Source organism: Elephantulus edwardii, unplaced genomic scaffold (assembly GCF_000299155.1).
Source record: "Elephantulus edwardii isolate Elephantulus edwardi_28Jun2011 unplaced genomic scaffold, EleEdw1.0 scaffold00010, whole genome shotgun sequence".
Taxonomy (NCBI): Eukaryota; Metazoa; Chordata; class Mammalia; order Macroscelidea; family Macroscelididae; genus Elephantulus; species Elephantulus edwardii.
Window position 1 is genome coordinate 10,774,403 of NW_006399760.1, and position 18,085 is coordinate 10,792,487.

The following is an 18,085-nucleotide window of genomic DNA, read 5'->3' on the forward strand; positions in this document are numbered from 1 at the left end:
GTCCCTAACAGCAGACTTTCCCATGGCAATGCGCCTTTTAATTTCCTGGCTGCTGGTGCCAAGACTGTTGACTATGGAGCCAAGCAAACTAAAGCTGTGTACAATCTCAATCTCTTCACCATCCATCCTGATGCTGCCAATTGGTCCAGTGGTGAGAATCTTTGTCTTCTTGACATTGAGCCTCAATCCATATTGCAGGCTGCAGTCCTCGACACTCTGCAGCAGGTGCTTCAGGTCCTCCTCAGTTTCAGCAAGCAGGGTTGTGTTGTCCGCATAACGCAGACTGTTGATAAATCGTCCACCAATCCTGACCCCACATTTCTCCTCATAGAGCCCAGCCTCCCGGATAATCTGCTCTGCATATAGGTTGAAAAGGCATGGAGATAGGATGCATCCCTGGCATACGCCCTTCCCAATTTTGAACCATGCCGTGTTCCCTTGCTCTGTTCTGATGACTGCCTCCTGGTCCAAGTATAAGTTTCGCATTAGAATGATCAAGTGTTCTGGGATTCCCATTCTTCTCAGAGTCAACCACAGTTTATTATGATCTACACAGTCAAATGCCTTTGCATAGTCAATGAAACACAGATAGACATTGCTCTGGTATTCCCTGCTTTCAGCCAAGATCCATCTAACATCAGCTACAATATCTCTAGTACCACGACCCTTTCTGAAACCAGCCTGGACTTCTGGTAGTTCTCTGTTGATGTGCTGTTCCAGTCGTTTTTGGATAATCTTCAGTAAAATCTTGCTTGCATGTGAAATCAGTGAAATTGTTCTGTAGTTTCCACATTCGGTTGGGTTGCCTTTCTTTGGGATAGGAACAAATATTGATCTCTTCCAGTCAGTTGGCCAAGTGGTCGTTCTCCAGATTTCTTGGCACAACTTGGTGAGCATGTGTAAAAAGAGAATTAGTGAACTAGAAACCAGATCTTAAGAAATAGGCACTCAATGGATTCTTACCTTGTTAAATTCTTAATAATGATTTCCTATGTGGTATCCTTCTACAACTTTTCTTGGGCTGCATTTTTACAAAAAAAAGAAATAATAAAAAAAAGACTGGTTAATCCTGGCTTGCAGAAACATGGGCTTTGGATTTTGCAACTTAAACTGCTTGGCTTCCATTCAAAAGGGAAGTACTGATTGATGGTCTCTGTACCTCAAGTCTACCCTATGTACAAGTCTCAACTTTAGCACCCTTCTTGTGTTTGGTTTATTATAATATTAGCTTTTAAAAAAAAAGAAAATAAAGCAAGATCACTAAAAACAAAGAGGAAGAAAACAGGAGGAGAAAGAAGAAAATTTAGGTGGAACAAAAGCTCAACTTTGACTACCAGAAGTTGAAGAATTTAAATTTGATGATATCAAAGGGGGGGAAAAGGAAAGAAAAATTCTTAGTATTGAAAGTAATACATATCTAACATAAGAAAGGAATAAAAATGCAGCCCAAGAAAAGTTGTAGAAGGATACCACATAAGAAATCATTATTAAGAATTTAACAAGGTAAGAATCCATTGAGTGCCTATTTCTTAAGATCTGGTTTCTAGTTCACTAATTCTCTTTTTACACATGTCTAATGGGGAAATCTCCTCCCATGCGATTAATTGCTTCTGAAAACCCACCAGAGGGTTGGCTATGGGTTGGTTCCAACTCTACAGTACACATAACAATGGTTAGCCTAGTCATTGAGTTGATTTTAATGAGTATATAAAAAGTCTATTTAGTTCTTATTAGGAGCTCTGATGGTCTAGTGGTAAGAAGCTAAGCTGCAGTCACAAAGGTACATGGTTCAAATCCACCAGCTGCTTTGCAGGAGAAAGATAGGCAATCTCCTCCTGTCGGAGCAACTGCTTCTGAAAATTCACTGGAAGGCCAGTTATGGCTTAGTTCCAACTTGATAGTATACAACAATAATTAGTTCTTATAAAATTTTCCTTACGTATAGTTCATATTCTTGATTATTTTTTATTCTATTGTTTTAGAAATTATCTTTTTTATTGAGGAATTCTTATTTAGGAATTCTAGGGTTCTTATACCATGGAGAGTTGTTAGGATGAGTTTCAGAATTGGCTAAATGTCATCAGATACAAGACAGGAAACATTAGAAGAGGCTTTGTAGAGAGGCAAGGAAGATGACAAGTTTGGTTTGAGCCTCTGCTCAGTATGTCTGGGAAAAAACGATGGATGCACACAAGTAAACCAAAGGGAGGAAGCTTGAACTTAAGTGTTCATATCCTCAAAACAATCCTAACACATTTTTTTCATGTTCTAGATAAGTTACTTGAAGTGCTATAGCCAATCAAAATATATTTGGAGAATACTCCCTCCAATTCAAACTCTGAAATAATCAGACAGTTTAACATTATGTGGCTTAGGTTCTCTTTTCTAAGCTTTCAAAAGAGGAGCACTGGAGATGCTTTAAGCTAAGAACTGAGATGCTAAGCACCAGCCATTGTGCGGGAGAAAGATGAAAGTATCTATTTCAATAAAGATTTACAACTTTGGAGACCCTATGGGAAACTTCCACTCTATCCTTTAGGTTCAGAGTCAGAATTGATTCAGTGGCACTGGGTTAGGTTTGGTTTTTACTCTGTAACATTCAGGAAGAGCTGCAAATCCTTTTGAGGTTCTCAGTATTACTTGCACAAGATTTTCCCCCAACTAAATTTTATTATTTGGTGGTTTTTAAGAATAAATACGACCAAAACCACTACTAATTCAATAGTTTTTACATGTATAATTTAGAGGCACTGTATAAATGCTTCAGGTTGTGGAAGTATTCTCATTTTCTTTTTCCAAGTTGTTCCTTCTTCATTCACATAAACTCATTGAACTGCTAAGGTTCCTATATAATCTTTTAAAAAAGTTATTATCATCAATGCAGAATTTAAAAAAAAACCCTTTTACTGCTGTATGGTGAAAATTTAAAAAGCTTTTCTATTCAACAATCTGTACTCCTTTTGTGACATTTATTGCAACCTTCACAATGTAACAGCAGACTTCCCACTTCCTCCCTGTGTTTATTGTTTGTGTTCTTCTTTTTTACCACTTTCTGCCTCCTCACTTTTATTCCTCTGCAAATGATGCTCTTTTAACCCCCTGGTTGATTGTTTTAAGGACTATATAACTCACTAGTGTTACTCTTTACCTTTGAATTGCCTTACTCTTTGCCTAAAAGTTGAACCACAGCTGTAAGTTAAATTCCAGGCTTGAAGAGTGTCTAAACACCATAGGCTTGGAGGTTTTCCAGAGATGTCAGATCAGTGAGTCTACTCTTTATTATGATTTGAAGTTTTATTCTGGATTTTTCTCCTCCTCTCTGCAGGATCATAACAAATGATGGCTAATATTGAGAAGAATGGGAACCCCAGAACATTTATTTGTTCTCATGAAAAACCTGTATGTAGATCAAGAGGATGATGTTTGAATAGAGCAAGGGCAAAACTATCCATCAGGTATGAAGGAGAGATAAAATTATTCCCAGAAACACAGAACCTAAAGGAATTCGTAAAAACAAGACCAGCCTTACAGGAAACACTGAGAAACGTCCTTGAAACAGAGATGCCACAGAAAACAGGATGGACCAAAGTAATTAGCAACAACACCAAAAAGAATTGAACAGAATGACAGCAATAAAACCCTACCTTTCAATAATTTCACTGAATGTGAATGGTTTAAATGCACCAGTGAATAGAGCAAGGGAACACTACAAGGTTTAAACTAAGAAAGGTGTGCGTCAGCGTTGTATCCTTTCTCCATACCTATTGAATCTGTATGCTAAACAAATCATAGCTGGACCCTATGAAGAAGAATGTGGCACCAGGATCAAAGGACAACTTATCAACAAACTGCGCTATGCAGATGACACAACTTTGCTTGCTGAAAGTGAGGAAGATTTGAAACATTTGTGGCAGAAGATCAAAGGTTAGTCTTCAATATGGATTGCATTTCAACATGAAGAAAACAAAAATTCTCACCACTGGACCGATAGGCAACATCATGATAGATGGAAAAAAGATGGAAACTATCAACAAATTAATCTTATTTTGATCTACAATCAACACATTTGTTATGAGCAATCAGGAGATTAGGAGACATGCTGCATTGGACAAGCCTGCAGTCAGGGATTCTTCGAAATTACTGAGGAGCAACAAATGATGTCAGTTTGAAAACTAAGGTGCAAATGATTTACACCACAATCTTTTCAATCACTTGCTATGTATCTGAGAGCTGGACAATGAATAAGGATTGGAGAAGAGTACTGAATATCTTCTATACTTCCAGAACAAGAAACAAATGTCTTGGGGAATGGGCAACTGGAGTGATGACAAAGCTGCCCCTTGTGAGGGCATACTTTGGGAATGTTGTTGTTGTTATGTACTGTCGAGTTGCTTGTGACTCATAGGGACCCTATGTACAACAGCCCTAAACTCTGCTCTGTACTGTGCCAATCGCACTGTCTCCGATACACCCATACCAATTACCCCAGTCACTGAATCAGTCCACCTCATAGAGGGTCTTCGAATCCTGCATTGTCCCTCCACCCTCCCAAGCATGATGTCCTTCTCCAAGGACCGGCCTCTCCTTACAACATGTCCAAAGTATGTTAGACACAGCCTCAGAATCTTTGCCTCCAAGAAGCAGCCCAGTTTAACCCTTTCGAGGATGAATCTGTTCATTTTCTTAGCAGTCCATGGTACTCTCAATATTCTTCTCCAGCACCACAGCTCAAAGGCATCAATTCTCCTTCTATCCTCCTTGGTCATTGTCCAACTCTCTGATGCATAACAAGTGATTGAAAAGACCATGGCCTGTATCAGACGCACCTTAGTCTCCAGAGAGACACCATTGCTCTTCAGTACTTTAGAGAGGTCCCTAACAGCAGACTTTCCCATTGCAATACGTCTTTTAATTTCCTGGCTACTGGTGCCAAGAGTGTTGACTGTGGAGCCAAGCAAACTAAAGCTGTGAACAATCTCAATCTCTTCACCATCCATCCCGATGCTGCCAATTGGTCCAGTGGTGAGAATCTTTGTCTTCTTGACATTGAGCCTCAATCCATATTGGAAGCTGCTGTCCTTGACACTCTGCAGCAAGCACTTCAGGTCTTCCTCAGTTTCAGCAAGCAGGAATGTTGTTAGCAGAGGTCATTCTTTGGAGAGGGAATCATGCTTGGAAGGTTGGAAGGACAGTGAAAGAAAGAAGACTTTCAACAAGATGGATTGACCCTGTGACTTTTGCAATGGGCATGGTACAGGTCAGGGTCAGATATGTTGTTCATGGGGTCACTATGAGTCATACTTGATTGAATGGCACCTAACAACAATAACTCTGCAGGAACTCCTACTGGGATTCCTCTTACAAGTGGTAGTGCTAGCTCACCGCCATCTAGTTTCCTCTGATCTATGAACATCGGTCCATTAGTCTTTTGGATTATTTTCATGCATCTTTCCTTTTCCCTACTCTTTTTTATTTTAGGAAGAGGGGTACTAATAATTGCACCTTAAAGGTCTGTTTATAGGCTTTTAAGAGTCCAGTTATCACTCACCAATGCAGTATGTAGAGCACTGTCTTTGTAAACAGTGCATTGCTAGCTGATCTTGATGTCCTGGCAGAAACTGTTATAATTGTCACCTTGAAATATCCTTTCCATGAATGATGGATGCATGGATTTTGGCAAGTATTTTTAACAGAAACGTCCCTTTATTCACAGTTTGTATTAACACTGTGATGGATTATAGTCATATAGACATACAAACATCTCTTTAAATATTAAACTGGATAGAAATGGAAATTACATACCTTTATTCATAGAGTAAACATCCTTGTAAAAGCAACTAATAGAATTCTCATCTAAAGCAAATCTTTTCCCAGTAATTTTAAGGATGTAATCATTTCAGCTTTTGGCTGCTTTAAGAGTTCATATCTTGTTGGCATACACATTTAACACTTCAGTAATGTATGCCAGGGTATACTTAGTCCTAAGGGTGTCAAAAGCCAGATTATTCTAGAATTGGTTGTCAGTGGTTTGAGAGTACAGATGTCAAACGGCCAGATGGCCTTGCTGTAAACTGCTAAAGGCCATTTAAAGCCAATCCACATGTAGATGTATTTCAACAGAAAATTATAGGCAAGGAATGAATGAGATACCGAAAGTCTTGTTTAATCATTATTAAGCTGGAAATAACATGTCAATTTTATAGAACATGAGTTAAATCTTACTCTTTACTTCTCTGCATTAAATAAATGAGCAGAATCAAATCTATTGCTTAATACAAGTAAGACAGTTAATAGATGCTCAATATACATATACTTGCTTACTGAATGAATACAGGGTTTTGGTGTGTGAAGTGGAATGGTTCATGTGTACATTCTTCCTCTTCCTTGCTTTTGCTGGGTCTGGATTATTTCTATAGACTGACGAGAGGTCTGGAAATACGGGTATATGATACGCATATGAAGTAAAAAGGAGTAAGGTTGGTTGAAGGGTAATTATTTCTTGATAGAAGAATATAAAAAGTATAAACAACTCAGTTATTACTTAGGCAAACTCAGCTCTCCACTCCTGATCTACAATGCAAATAGTATACAAAATAAGGTTTCATTAAAGAGTGACTGTCACATCAACAGGAAACAGAATGAAGACCTGCTATGCAGTATTATTAAATATATTGAATTTGTTTTCACCAAGATCAACACAATACTGCTTTGAAGGGCTACACACTGTGACAAAGAAATAGCTTTGCAATACAGAACATTCCTTTGATATAATTTTTCCATTTTATTGTAATGAGTTATGCCTATAGAAGAAATGAATAATAATTTATTGATGGTTTGGGCCACTATTAAGAAAGCAAAACATCTGCATAGTAAAGAATTAATCTAAACAAAAGAGGCATCTAGTCTTTGCCTTTAGCAATTGGGAGTGATCTCTAGGCCTCTGGAATGTCATAGCTGATAGGAGTACCTGTTTGCCTGGGGCCTTGGCCACCAGACAGCCTAATAATGTGATTTATGATGAGGCTTTAGGCCACATGGTATCAGTCCTACCTTTGGAGGAGCTGGAGACGAAAGGCCAACCATGCAGGTTGCATGTGATGAAGTCCTAATGAACTCTGGACACCAGAAGTTGGATGAGTTCCCCTTGTTGGCAATATTCCAAACACAATGCCACACACTGATACCAAAAAAGCAGCATTCTTCGTGACAGCACAGGGAGAGGAAAACACAAGATGTTTGGGTACATTTTCTCCACTCTATTCTATGTACTTCTTCCCTTGACCGGTTTTAATCTTGTAGCCTTTCCCTGTGATAAACTTTAACAGTGAGAGGTACAGCTTTCAGTGAGTGATGTAAGTCTTACTCAGTTATCAGACCTGACATTGGTTTGGGGAACCTGTCAAATTTAAAACTGGTTTCAGAAGAAAGGGTGGCCTGGTGTAGACTGTATTTCCTCTAACTGGAGAGTGACATACCTAGGTGTCATGCAATAGAAGTGGCATTTGGCCACTGGGCATTTGACACTGAAGAAAGATACTCAAATAGCACAAGTGAATTAACAGGTCTTCCTCCCCATCCAGCTCCTGCTGCAGGGCCTCAACTAACTGTAGGGAAGGAACAGGGTGGACTTAATCGGGGAGAATGAAAAAATGGCTTTCTCTCTCACCACCTTCAGTGAGTCTCACATTTCATTTTTGGCCCTTCTCCCATGTGAGACTCCCCTCCCCCCATATTTCCTTTTCCCTCACTTTTCCATATTATAATCTTAGAACATGAGTAACACCTTAAGCATTAAAAGTAGATAAATCTATTCTTCATTCTTAACAGTGTCTATGTACAAATAAAACACTTTAATAAACAAAAAGTTCTAGAATTTAAAAGCAATCTACAAAGTGGATGGAGTATTTGAAGTGAAAGAAAAAGGGCTCAAGAGTCTTTATCAACTAATGGATTTAGCGGTCAGACAAGGTCTGCTTCAGTCAGTGTCACTGCCATGTGGTTTGGCTGCTGTGTGACTTGGGGCAATTCACTAAACCTCTATGTGCTTCAGTTTCCTGATTTCTGAAGGATTATTATTATTGACATAAGCAGGTCAAAATTGCCCTGCAATCCTGAAGGCATGTGGTTCAAATCCACCAGCTGCTCTGTGAGAGAATGAATGAACAATCTCCCATGCAATTAAGTGACTCTGAAAACCCACCAGAGGGACAGCTATGAGTCAATCCTGACTCAATGGTAGACAACAACAACAACAACAACAACAACAACAACATCAAGCAGGTTGTGGCAAAAGATTAAGCAAGATAATATATGAAATGCACTTAGCACAATGGCCAATAAGAGTATATATATACTCAAATACATGTCACCTTTTTACTAGTACCATCATCATCAAATCACCAAGTGGCAAAATATGGGTAGTAAAAATTAGTTTAAAAGCATTTTCCCCCTCTTTTGTCTTCATTGCTTGTAGCCTTCTACAATGAACATATGTTACTTTGGAGGGGGATATACATAAACTATTTCAATTAAAACAATCAGCATAAAGGCATTTGTGTAGGTCTGCCAACTTTGCAAAGGAGAGAAAAGCATGTTTCTTACTTGATCTGCAGTTGCTCATCCTGTTTAGTTATTAGTTAGACCAAGTGATCCTCACAGATCCTGAACAGGTAGGAGAGTTCTCTTCCAACAAAGGTGAGAACCGTCTGGACACTCAGAGATAGAAGTAAACATGTGAGCATTTATACACACAAGACATAGAGAAGGAATAAAAGCCTTAACAAACATTCACAGGAGTCAAATGATCCCCCCCCCCCATTACAGCTTTAGGCTGTTGTGTCACATTGGGTTTTACTTGTTTATCATATCACCTCATTTACTCTAATGAGAACTTACTTCCAGGACTCAGTTTCCTTTACTGGCAGCACCATTCACTCTGGGTACAATTTCATTAAAATAAGGCGGATGGAAAGATACTGATGTCATTGTCAGAGGAAGCAAAACCACATGAGAGGCCCTGGCTCTGGTGCTCGTTTAGGTTAGATCGAATTAAGAGGGAAGAGGTTCTGGGATGTATGTGTCACAGTATTTGAAATGGCTGCCCTCCACAAACAAGCCCAATTTACAAGAGACTAACACAGAAGATAGAAGGGGGTTTCAATTTTTAAACTACGTTACTAAGTACACATTTGCGTCTAAACTTTAAAGTGATGCTGAATCGCATTTGGATAGAGTTATAGCATTGCTTTAAACATACACGCACACCCAGACACACACACCATGGAGGTAATCCAGTTACTCCTGCAGCACAGATGTGCACAAGAATGTTCTAAGTGATTAAGATACGGCTTTAAAGTGAGTTAATTAGAAACATCTCTCTATGATGAACATCGGTATCTTGAGTTCTGATGAGTAGAGATTGGGTCTAAATTTTAAGATGCATGGACGCCCTTTGGACTGGCTGGTTTGCTGAGGATCTTTTGAATAAGGAAGGCTTTCGGTATCTAAACTCCTATCATGGGCATAACAGCTTAAAAAAAAGAAAAAAGAATTCTGCTAACAGTAGGAATTGAACTTCCAGCAAATAGCATTTATCCTTTCTTAAAAAGAAAGATAATAAAAATCATTGTCTAATATTTAGGGCTGTTGTGCATAGGGTCGCTATGAGTCGGAAACGACTCGACGGCACATAACAACAACAACAACAACAACCTTTCTAAAAATCACTGTTATTCTAGTAGTGATCAGAGCACTCTGCCCTTGATAACTGGTATTATTCTCTCTAAAAAGGCAATCAGATGGTTGGGAGGCTTAGATACAAAGCTGTGTGGGAAACCGGCATCAGGTTTGGTGCAAGGAGGTGTTTAATAAAAAAGTTTCCATTTTGCATTAAGTAAGGTGGTTGTGACAGAAACTCAACTGAGAGATTTACAATAAATGTGCTTTTTTTTTGGTTTTTTAAAATGTGCTTATTTTTAAGACCAAATATTATTTTCACAAAACTTGGTACATAGCAGACTCTGAATCTAGGTGTCATATTAAAAACATATTTTTGTCACTGGAGACTGTAAAATGACAGCCACATGAAGGTTCTGAAGCCTAAATGAGGCTGCTTCCCTTGGCCTCATGTAGCCTATTCCAAATCACATCCATGGGGAGCGCAAAGGCATCCCAGTCTCTGGGGACCATGTTCACAGGATTGTATCCCCACTGCCTAGCAAAAAAGATCACCTTTACTGGATTAGTAAAGGCTGAACCAATTTTGTCAACCATGAAGCAAATATACGTTACTTTTTATCGGGAAACAACACGGAAGTACTTTTCAACAAAGATGAATTTGCTCATCTCTGCCTATTAGGATTAGAGAAGTGGTTGGTGGCCAAGAAAATGATATCCACTTTGTTTAATTTCCAGTCTTCTCACAATTCCAGAGAGGTGGATAACAATGCTCACTCATTTAATATCCTTCTCATGGAAACGTCACCCTTGTACCAGAAACAAGTAAGGGGAAATGGGCTAGTACATCTAGTTTCTTTCCTCAGATTTCATCACCTCGAGACAAATTCACCATAATCCTATTTTGAATAAAACACAATCCTCCTCCTGAGTCCCACCACTGCCCCTTCATGAACATTGTTCAGTCGGCCTGAGGTGCCGACCATACTCTTATCCTTTGCTTTATTCTAAAAAGCCCGTCCAAGTCCTCAAGATGCTTTCTCTGAAATGCTAAGGCAACATATGCTCTGCAGGTTTCCCTGTACCTTTCTTTTGCCTTCCCAACTGAAAGGTAAAGCACTAAAAGTTTAAGCTACAGTTTAGAGAAAGTATTTTTGTTTAGTTCCTTCTTAAGTTGAGTCGGCTCGACAAAATGCTCGTGTGTCCTGACAGAAAACAGGAATAAAGTTAAGGATGTCTCTCTAACCTATAAGGAAAACCAAAAGGAAAAGCTGTTAAAAGAGTAGAGGAAATGACAAAAGTCTGGGGAGGGGAAACCCCAAAACCCAACAAATCAAGAAAGATGGGAAGAAAAGTGTGTAACTGGAACCACACCAAAGGTTTTGGGTTCTCCACAGGGGGTGATTCAAGAAGCACCAAGAAGCCCAGGAGTATTCTAAGCCCTTGGAGACAGGCACAATGCTGTTCCTAATTGCAATCAGGCACAATCTTCACAGAATTTGTTCATTCCCATGAAGGAAGTTGTAACCAAGCTGCAGCCCAGCTAAGAAGCACACTGTCTTCCTACAGCATGGCTCTTAGTGTGAGATGGAGCTTGCCAAGACTTATAAAATGTACCCACTTCTGTTCAGAGTGGGAATGACTGTTACTGCCAGACAAAGCTCATAATGCAGTAGATCTTACTGTGATTGCACATCAGAAGGTTTAAAATACTGGAGGTTGAAAAAATACTCCTGATGTCTGGGTTCCAGCAATCAAAATTCTTGATTCAACTGAGCTGGGATGAAGCCCCGGAACTAGTACTTTTTAATACCACGTGATTTTACTGTGCCACCAGAAACGAGAATGCTAAGAGCTCTGGTTGCCTAGTGGGTAAGGAGTTGTGCTGTCAATTCAAACGCAGGTAGTTTGAATCTACCAGTTGCTCCACAGGAGAAAGATGGGCAATCTCCTCCTGTGTCTCTGAACACCCGATGAAGGGTCCTCTAAGAGCCGGTTCCAACATCATGAAAATGACTTTGACTGTTGATGATAACCATATGGGAAGGCCATGAATTTTAAAAGGAAGGTTAGAACGTTGGAAGAAAAGAAAAAATAAAAATAGGGTGTAAGGTACAAGCAAGGGAGCGCCGGCAGCCAGCGAGATGCAGCACCAAGCCTTTTCTCCTTGCCCTATTGGTGCTCACTTCCGAGACAGCCAAAAAGACAGACAAAGTGAAGAAGGGTGGCCTGGGGAGCGATTGTGTGGAGTGGGCCTGTGTGGAGTGGGCCTGGGGGCCCTGCACCCCCAGGCGCAAGGACTGAGGAGTAGGCTTCCGTGAGGGCACCTGCAGAACCCCAACCCAGCACATTTGGTGCAGGGTGCCCTGCAACTGGAAGAAGCAGTTTGGAGGAGACTGCAAGTACAAGTTTGAGAGCTGGGGTGCATGTGATGGAGGCATGTGTACCAAAGTCCACCAAGGCATCCTGAAGAAGGTGCAGTACAATATTCAGTGCCAGGAAATCATCCTTGGGATGAAACCCTGCACCCCCAAGACCAAAACCAAGACCAACGCCATGAAAGGGAAGGGAAAGGACTAGAGGCCTGAACGCCATGGAGCCTGGTTACAGCCTTCTGCAGGTCCAAGAGAGAACCCACCAGTGCCTTTTACCACTCTAGCTTATCAATCACACTCTACCTCTCCTCTTCACTCCCCATACAAATCCCCTCACCCCAAGCACCCAGAATTGAGAGAATCCCAGGATTCTGGGAATTTTGGGCCTCCTCCCCAAAAGATGTGATTCCCACTTGCCCTCTCCTCTGCTGTTTCCCCTAATGCCAACATAACTGTTGTTGTTATGTGCCGTTGAGTCGTTTGCGACTCATAGCGACCCTATGTACAACAGCCCTAAACCCTGCTCTATCCTGTGCCAACTGCATTGCCTCTGACACACCCATGCCGATTACCCCAGTCACTGAATCAATCCACCTCATAGAGGGTCTTCCCCTCCTGCGCTGTCCCTCCACCCTACCAAGCATGATGTCTCTCTCCAAGGACCTGTCTCTCCTTACAACATGTCCAAAGTATGTCAGACGAAGCCCCAGAATCCTTGCTTCCAAGGAGTAGCCTGGTTTTAACCCTCTCAAGGATGGATCTGTTTGTTTTCTTGGCAGTCCATGGAACATTCAACACTCTTCCCCAGCACCACAGCTCAAAGGCATCAATTCTCCTTCTGTCCTCTTTGGTCATTGTCCAACTCTCTGATGCATAACAAGTGATTGCAAAGAAAAAAAATATTTATTTTATTTATTTTATCAGGCACACCTTAGTCTCCAGAGAGACATCATTGATCTTGAGTACTTTAGAGAGGTCCCTAACAACAGACTTTCCCATCGCAATATGGTTTTTGATTTCCTGGCTGTTGATGCCAAGAGTGCTGACCATAGAGCCGAGCAAACTGAAGCTGTGAACAATCTCAATCTCTTCGCTATCCATCCTGATGCTACCAATTAGACCAGTGGTGAGAATCTTTGTCTTCTTGACATTGAGACTCAATCCATATTGAAGGCTGTAGTCCTTGACCCTCTGCAGCAAGTAAGTGCATGAGGTCCTCCTCAGTTTCAGCAAGCAGGGTTGTGTCATCTGCATAACGCAGATTGTTAATAGATCTTCCACCAATCCTGACACCACACTTTTCCTCATAGAGCCTAGCCTCTCAGATAATCTGCTCTGTATACAGGTTGAAAAGGTATGGAGATATGACACATCCCTGGCATACACCCTTGCTAATTTTGAACCATGCGGTGCTACCCTGCTCTGTTCTGATGACTGCCTCTTGGTCCAAGTATAGGTTTCACATTAGCACGATTAAATGTTCTGGGATTCCCATTCTTCTCAGAGTCAACCACAGTTTGTTATGATCCACACAGTCAAACGCCTTTGCATAACCAATGAAACACAGATAGACATTCTTCTGGTATTCCCTGCTTTCAGCTAAGATCCATCTAACATAACTAAGAAACAAATTTTTTTTTAAAGGTACAAGCAAGGGACTACTTGGATAGTATGACAGGTTGGTTTCAGAGGCTTTTGCAAGGGAAATAAGTGCTTAGAAAAAGTGTCTTTCATGAAGCTTAGGGGAAAAAAATATCCCTAACTTGCCAATGATACTTCCTGGGCCATTCAAGATTTTGCCAATAGCATCATTAAGTATTGCAACACGAGGTTTCAATTTGGTTTTCAGTTCTTTGAGTTTGAGGAATGCCAAGTAAATTCTTCCCTTTTTTATTTTCCAATTCCAGCTGCAGGCATATTCTATGATAACCCTTTGCTTTGTCTTCTCAAGCTGTCCTTTGAAATCTTCTGATCAACTATAAATATTCCATTGATTGGCAAAAGAACAAACAAGATATGTCCTGGAGAAGGTGCAGCCAATGTGCTGCTTGGAGGCAAAGGTGATGAAACTTCATCTCACATACTCTGGGCATGTTGCTAGAAGAGCTTCTCTTTGGAGAAGGATATGAGACTTAGAAAGGAGGGGGGACAGCGAAAGAGCAGAAAACCCTCAACTAGATGGACTGGCACAGTGACTGCAGCAAAGGGCTTGAGTGTGTTAGAGATTGTGAGGATGGCAAAGGACAGGATTTAGATCTGTTATTTGTAGGGTCATTATGAGTTGTACTTCACTCAATGGTACCTAACAACAAAAATCTGCCAATATCTTCAGTAAGTCTTTAAGCTATGGAAGGCAAAGAAGGAAGAAAACAAATATGAGTACAAAACCTGAAATAAAGGTAAAAACACCTAGCAAATTTTAGAGACAAATTAAAGGGAAGGCAGCTAGCATGAAGGCTGTGAGCCTCAGAGGTTGGCACACCAATACAAAAACGTCTGAACATGACATCATTTAACGTGCAGGTTTTTCTGCAAGGTAAAACATGCTTGTGAGGGTCAGACTCAGTTCTGAGATGCTGTAAGGGAGCAGGTAATAGGATGCACTGCGGTGACTAAGAGAGCAAGATAGAGTGTGTTAAGGGTTCTTAGTTCAAATCCTGACCTATCACTTATTAGTCATGCAGTTTCGGGCAATTAATTTAACTTCTCCAAGTCCCATTTACTCATGGCTAAACTGAAAAGATCTCTAACCTCCTATTAACATTAGTTTCATGACTATCCAATGAACTCAGAGGTCCTAAGAGCTCCGTACTCAATGTGGGACAGAATAATTACTTAATAAATACTAGCTTTCAATATTGCTCTTGGTAAGAATAAACTCTGATCAAAAGGAAAGCTCTATTCTACAGGAAAATGGATATGATCAAAGGCAAGAACTATAGACATCATATAATATCTGTCTGGTATATGAGCAATTCTAGGATGGCACCACTTTAGAGAAAAGGAGGCCAGGGGTGATATATTTTTGGAATTGTAAACTGCCAGGCGAGGTAGAGGATATGTTTTGGTAACAGAGATTACAAAACCGCCAGAGAAGCACCATAAAGTACTGGTGGGGGACTTTAACCATGAGGACACCATCTGGAAGCCTTGCTTGGCAAAAATACAGCATTAGATAAATTCTTGACTTACTTTGCTAACAGTTTAAGCTGTAAGGAAGAATGAAGCAAGTAGGGAAACTACTTTTCTGGACTTAAATCAGACAAACCAGGAGAGAGGGCTAGTGGGAGATGTGGAAACGATCAAGAACTTGAAAAGAAAGTGGCCACAGCATCAATTCTTTGTACCAGAGGTAGGATGAAGGCTAAATAAAATCAGGGATATGCCATGGGCTGGAGAAATACTTCAAAATTCTGAAAGAGAGAGAAAAGGTACTTGTTCCATAGAAAAGAAGAACAAAACAATCCTGGATTAGGAGGTAGGGGCTAATTTCCAAAAGATACAAAAAGACGGAGGATTCTGAAGCAGGTAGGACCTCCTAAACTCAACAAGCTCGGATGTAACAAGACTATGTAGGTCTTTGCCTAGATGGAGGGCAAAGTTGACAAGACTGTGTGAGGATTTTTATATGCCCAGCAGATGTACTGGATACTCTGTTGCATTAAGAAGGAAGGAGGAAAGTAAAAGGAGAATAAAGGAAGCTGACTTTGGATCTACCTAAGTTGAAATGGTTAGACAAGTCAAGCTATCTCAAAGAAAGCACTGACCGCTATCCACCAATGAAAAAAAATCCTAGGATTAATTTTTAAACTTCTAAGCACACACAGAACATCCTTGTGCACTGCTCTTACTCTGCACTCTGTGCTTCCCCATATCCTAGGACAGCGCGTACAGCATGATAGCTGTATGACAGTGTCTAGTACTAGAGCAGTCACTCATTTGCTTTGGACTGGAATTCAGATGTGCTACTGACCTGTGTCTGAGGCCTCACTTATTTGTCAAAGTTTCAGGTAGTGGTGGCATTGTTAGGTTTCACATTTATCTTTACATAAAATCTCTAGTTCATTTTCTCAGGACCTTCCATTTGAAAACTGGAAAGGATTTTTTAAAAAAACTGAAGTTGCTGATTTCTGTGTTCATTCTGCTGTATGCTACTATACTAATGTTTAAAATTAAGTACAATTAAAGTCAGCAATGTTCTGAAAATTCCCCCATAGACCATAAATGATCTGGGGCCTGAGCTACTCTATTCTTTTGCCCCCTTTTTATGTTTTATTTTGTTTTCTGGGGGTGGTGGTGGTTGGGAAATTACCACTTTAATGACAGCTTGAGACAAATTTGCAAGGTTTGTTCTCTCGACTGTGTTCCCAAAGTTCACTGACAAGGAAATTTATCCATTCTGATATATAGCCTAGCCACGTTCATTAGTCATCTGCAAGAATAGATAGCATAGCAACCTTCAACTTAAATGGGTTTCAAGTTCAAATATACCAAAGGTATTCTGCATTCTTCAAAAGCATATACAGGACAGATTTCACTTCCCTATTTTAAAAAAGTACATACCTTGAAAGGTATTCACCTCTCTCTGTTGAACATTAAATGTAAAAAAAAAAAAGCCATTATCTGTTGTACTGTAAGAAAACAATCACGCCAGAGAATCTACATGTCAAATGAAAGATCATAATGGTTATCCGTTCACAAGGGAACTTAATTTAACACTTGACAGATGTGTAGAACCTTTGAGGCACATATCTGTCATGTTTCAAAGAGGCCAATAATAATAGTGGAAGTTAAAGGAACATTTAAACATTTTTCTCATTTCACCAGTTCTAAGAACAGTACTGACTTATAACATAGTTAGAAACAATAATAAAAAAGGGAACTATCACATCAGTTTAATTATTAGTATATTTAATATGCAAATTCAGTGCCTTTTCCATTTACTCAAGATCTTTGAATATAGTTTTATGATTTTGCAATGTAATTTTGCAAAGAAATGAGTATTTGAAAGCAAGTGGGACACCCTGAGTTACCTAGCCTTTCACTACATCTTTTTATTAAACTAATACCAGGATGCTGGAGCATGTAATTTCCTGCTTGGTGAAAATCCCTCTAATCAGAATATTCACAATTGATGTCTCCTTTAACTAAGCTCCTTTTGTATTGTACACAACACAGGGAAAATGCTATCATAACACTTCAATAGTTAAGTGACTTTATGAGAAAAATAGTTCCAAATGTTTCCTAAAGCCTTCCAAACCGCACCAAAGGACATTATCGTAATATTATGTTTCCCCATTGCCTCCATTATTTAAGCTTGCCTTTCTTGAAATGATACTTGGATGAGAAACTTAAGTTTATGTAATATATAAATTGTTTCAAAAGGAAAAGCCTTGGCTACATAATTACAGTAAATGTAGTGATGCCAGATAATTTAATGTTTTCAATAGTTTTTCTTTATTAATTGACAAAAGCCTTTGGTTACTGGTTCTTCGGACAGACTTTTTTTTTCTTTCTCCCTAACCTAAGCTATTTAACACTGTTTAATTCTATTAAAATGGAAACTGTCATCACAAAAAAACAATAAAAATTTACAAATAATTACCTATCACATTTCATTTAAAAGATATCTATATTTTGGTACAATATACTGGATCCATAAAATAGAGCTTTGTCCACCAAGTTAACATAATAATACATTTCAGTGGGATGAGTATAAAAGAATCAGTGGCTTACTGGTAAGGAGTTGTGCTGCCAAGGCGAAGGTAGGCAGTTCGAATCTATCTGCTCCAAGGGAGAAAGATGGGCAATCTCCTCCCTTGCAAAAGACAACATCTGAAACTTGCTGGAGGGTCAAGTATGAGTTGGTTCTGACTCTAGCGTAATGAGCTGCCATCGTCTGCAATTGTTAACTGCTCCATTTCATATGCTTTTGCTATAAGCTTTTTAGAGGAGCAATTATAGATAATGTTGTTGTTGTTGTTGTTATGTGCCATCGAGTCGTTTCCGACCCATAGCGACCCTATGCACAACAG

General features: G+C 39.8%; 1 protein-coding gene and 1 pseudogene across 3 annotated transcripts in view; one reads left to right on the forward strand and one right to left on the reverse strand.

Annotated features, from left to right (window-relative positions):
* Positions 1-18,085, reverse strand: part of GTDC1 (glycosyltransferase-like domain containing 1) — a 377,456-nt gene that overhangs the window by 114,041 nt on the left and 245,330 nt on the right. The window lies entirely within an intron of this gene.
* Positions 4,309-12,255, forward strand: LOC102868431 (annotated as a pseudogene).